Below are 4,668 nucleotides of genomic sequence, written 5' to 3' on the forward strand. Positions count from 1 at the left end.
TTATTTTTGAGACAGCGTCTTGCTCTGTTGCCCCAGCTGGAGTGCAGTGGAGTGGTCTCAGCTCACTGCAACCTCTGGTTCAAGCAATTCTCATACTACAACCTCCTGAGACTGAGACTGCAGGTGTGCGCTACCACGGCTGTCTAATTTTTAGTAGAGACAGAGTTTCATCATGTTGGCCAGGCTGGCCTCAAACTCTTGGCCTCAAATGATCTGCCCACCTTGGTCTCCCAAAGTGCTTGGATTATAGATGTGAGCCACCACACTTGGCTGCATTAAAATTTTTTAATAGACATGTTTTAAATATATGAGGATTTATAAAACCCTAGAAATAAACAAATTTATAAAGATTTATAGTTAAAAAGTTTTGTTGTTGTTGAGATAGGGTCTTGCCTTGTCACCAAGGCTAGAATGCAGTGGAGTGATCACAGCTCACTGCAGCCTCAACGTCCTGGGCTTAAATGATCCTTGTTTAATGTTTGTTTTTAAGAACATTAAAAAGTGCTTTGTTGAGAGTGTTAGATTTAACACATTTTTATTGAGTACTGAGTAGGTGCTGGAGTTTAAAACATGAACAGGACAAAAAACATGAATAGAAAATAAGATTATTGCCTCTGCTGTTGAGACTGTTTGAGTGTGGCATTAACATCAGTGTAATGTGTCAAGTGCAGTAATAAGAGGTATGCACAGGGGATCCAGAGCCTTAAGTAGGTGTAAAGTAGACCCCAGGAGATACTTCTTTGAGCTGAATGGTGAAGTATAAGTAGCTATTAGTGAAATAAGAAAATGAAACATGCCTTAGATTGAAAAGTATGATCAAGTGCATGGAGGTGTGATAGTATAAGATTTATGTGAACTACAAAGTGTAAATCATGTGGTGTAACTTGGTCGTAGTTTTCCCTAGGGTAGCTGTCAGATCAGGAAAGGCCTTATTTGTCATCCTAGGACCTTGGACTTAGATTTGTTAAAAAATTTTTTTTTTGCAAGGCTGGGCGCGGTGGCTCAAGCCTGTAATCCCAGCACTGTGGGAGGCCGAGGCGGGTGGATCACGAGGTCAAGAGATCGAGACCATCCTGGNCAACATGGGGAAACCCCGTCTCTACTAAAAATACAAAAAATTAGCTGGGCATGGTGGCGCGTGCCTGTAATCCCAGCGAGTTAGGAGGCTGGGGCAGGAGAATTGCCTGAACCCGGGAGGCAGAGGTTGCGGTGAGCCGAGATCGCGCCATTGTACTCCAGCCTGGGTAACAAGAGCGAAACTCCGTCTCAAAAAAAAAAAAAAAAAAAAAATTTTGTTTCAAATGAAATAATACACAGAACACCAGTATAAAACAATAGAATAAACTTGTTTTATTGCAGTTTTAAGTGCATATTTATTTATATGCACTTGACACATAGAGTAAAAGATGGAGCTGTTTTGATTTGGAGTGTGGAGCAGCCAGCTTTCTTCTCATCTTCTTGGGTAGCCTAGGAGGCGCTTTTGTGAGCACTGTTTCAGAGGAACACAATTTGAAAACTACCTCTGTGATGGAATTTCAGCAGAAGGATTTTGAAAAGGCCAGAAGAATTTATTAACTAAATGAATAATTATAAAATACATTATTAGAGATGGAAATAAGTTGGTGCGATATGTGGGAGATGGGGAAGGAGGACAATCAGGTATGTCTGGGCTATTAAGAAATTGTTATTTCTAATGGTGGGTGTGGTGGCTCATGCCTGTAATCCCAGCACTTTGGGAGGCCGAGACAGGTGAATCACGAGGCCAAGAGATGATCGAGACCATCCTGGTCAACATGGTGAAAACCCGTCTCTACTAAAAATAAAAAAATTAGCTGGGTGTGGTGGCATGCGCTTGTGGTCCCAGCTACTCGGGAGGCTAGGTGGAAGAATCGCTTGAATCCGCAAGGCGGAGGTTGCAGTGAGCTGAGATTGCGCCACTGCACTCCAGCCTGGTGACAGAGCAAAAGTCCATCACACACACACACACACACACACACACACACACGAAATTGTTATTTCTATTCTTTAGTCTATTAAGGTATAATTAATATCATTTTTATTTTTTATTTTTTTGAGGCTCACTCTGTCACCTAGGCTGGGGTGCAGTGGTGCGATCTGGGCTGACTGCACTCTCCACCTCCAGGAATCAAGCGATTTTCCTGCCTCAGGCTCCTGAGTAACTGGGGTTATAGACACCTGCCAAAGGGCCCCGGTAATTTTTTTTTTTTTTTTTTTTTTTTTGAGATGGAGTCTCGCACTGTCACCTGGGCTAGAGGGCGGTGGCGCGATCTCAGCTCACTGCAACCTCTGCCTCCCTGGTTCAAGCGATTCTCCTGCCTCAGCCTCCCAAGTAGCTGAGATTACAGGTGCCCACCATCATGCCCAGCTAATTTTTTTTTTTTTTTTTTTGTATTTTTAGTAGAGATGGGGTTTCTCTATATTGGTGAAGCTGGTCTGAAACTCCTGGCCTCGTGATCCACCTGCCTCTGCCGTCCAAAGTGCTGGAATTACAGGCGTGAGCAACCGCGTCCAGCCCTTTGTTTTTATTTTTATTCTTATTTATTTATTTATTTTTGAGATGGAGTCTTGCTCTGTCACCAGGCTGGAGTGCAGTGGCGCAATCTCAGCTCACCGCAACCTCCGCCTTGTGGATTCAAGCGATTCTTCCGCCTCAGCCTCCCGAGTAGCTGGGACCACAGGCGTTTGCCACCATGCCCGGCTAATTTTTTTGTATTTTTAGTAGAGACAAGGTTTCACTGTGTTGGCCAGGATGGTCTAGATCTCTTGACCTCGTGATCCACCCGCCTCGGCCTCCCAAAGTGCTGGGATTACAGGCATGAGCCACCTCGCCCAGCCTATTTTCATTTTTAATTTAATTTAATTTAATTTTTGATCCAGAGTCTCGCTGTGTTGCCCAGGCTTGAGTAAAGTGGCATGATCTTGGCTCACTGCAACCTCTGCCTCCTGGATTCAAGTGATTCTCCTGCCTTAGCCTCCAGAGTAGCTGGAATTACAGGCATGTGCCACCACACCCAGAACATTTTTTTTTTATTTTTAGTAGAGACAGGGTTTCACCATGTTTGCCATGTTCGCCAGGCTGGTCTGAAACTCCTCACCTCAAGTGATCCACCCAGCTCGATCTCCCAAAGTTACCCAGCCTGGGTAACAAGAGCGAAACTCCGTCTCAAAAAAAAAAAAATGAATGTTAAAAGAGCTTTGACAGAAATACAGATATGTGGCTGGGTGCCGGTGGCTTACACCTATAATCTCAGTACTTTGGGAGGCCAGGGTGGGCAGATCACAAGATCAGGAGATCGAGATCATCCTGGCCAACATGGGGAAACCCCGTCTCTACTAAAAATACAAAAATTAGCTAGGTGTGGTGGCACATGCCCATAATCCCAGCTACTCAGGAGGCTAAGGCAGGAGAATCACTTGAACCAGGTAGAGATTGCAGTGAGCCAAGATTGTGCCACTGCACTCTAGCCTGGCGACAAAGAAAAACTCTATCTCCAAAAAAACACAAAAAAAGAAAAAAAAAAAGAAATAAATACACATATGTGTTAGATTATAGAAATAAATTTATTTGATTATGTGGTGGTGAGTGAGGTTGCAGTAATATGTAATATATGCTTGTTGTAGTATTTTACTTCATCTTATTCTGGACTTGAAAATTTCCTCTGTAATTGTGAATTGAGATTGGGAAGGGAAATTACAGTTCTTATAGAAGAATTATAATAATAATTGTAAGGTAATTACCATTATTGATGCCCTGTATTAGGTTATAGTCTTCTTTTTTTTTCTTTTTTGAGATGGAGTCTTGCTCTGTTGCCCAGGCCTAGAGTGCAGTGGTGCGATCTTGGCTCATTGCAACCTCTTCCTCCTGGGTTCAAGCGATTCTGCTGCCTCAGCCTGCTGAGTAGCTAGGATTATAGGCACCTGGCTAATTTTTATATTTTTAGTAGAGAGGGGATTTCACCATCTTGGCCAGGCTTGTCTCCAACTCCTGATCTCATGATGCACCCTCCTCAGCTTCTCAAAGTGCCGGAATCACAGGTGTGAGTCATCATGCCTGACCTTATTTATTTATTTATTTGTATTTTTAGTAGAGAGAGGGTTTTGCCATGTTGGCCAGGCTGGTCTCAAACTCCTGGTCTCAAGTGATCTGCCTGGCTCGGCCTTCTAAAGGCTGTTCTCAAACTCCTGACCTCATATGATCCACTTGGTAAAGTTCTTTCCTATTATTAAACCATTATATCCTGATGTGACTAGAGAAGCATCAGGAAAAATAAAAAACTTGTTTGGCAAGTTTAAAATGTTAAACTGTATTTACATTTATTTATTTATTTTTATTTTTTTGAGATGGCATCTTGCTTTGTCAGTGAGGCTGGAATGTAGTGATGCAGTCTCGGCTCACTGCAACCTCCACTTCCTGGGTTCAAGCGATTCTCCTGCCTCAACCTCCCAAGTAGCTGGGATTACAGGCATTGCACCACCATGTCTGGCTAATTTTTATATTTTTAGTAGAGGCGGGGTTTCACCATGTTGGCCAGGCTGGTCTCGAACTCCTGACCACAGGTGATCCGCCCACCTTGGCCTCCCAAAGTGTTGTGATTACAGGAGTGAGCCACCGCACCTGGCCTGTTTACATATAGTTATATATAGTCT

This window comes from Cebus imitator, unplaced genomic scaffold (genome assembly GCF_001604975.1).
Source record: "Cebus imitator isolate Cc_AM_T3 unplaced genomic scaffold, Cebus_imitator-1.0 Scaffold478, whole genome shotgun sequence".
Taxonomy (NCBI): Eukaryota; Metazoa; Chordata; class Mammalia; order Primates; family Cebidae; genus Cebus; species Cebus imitator.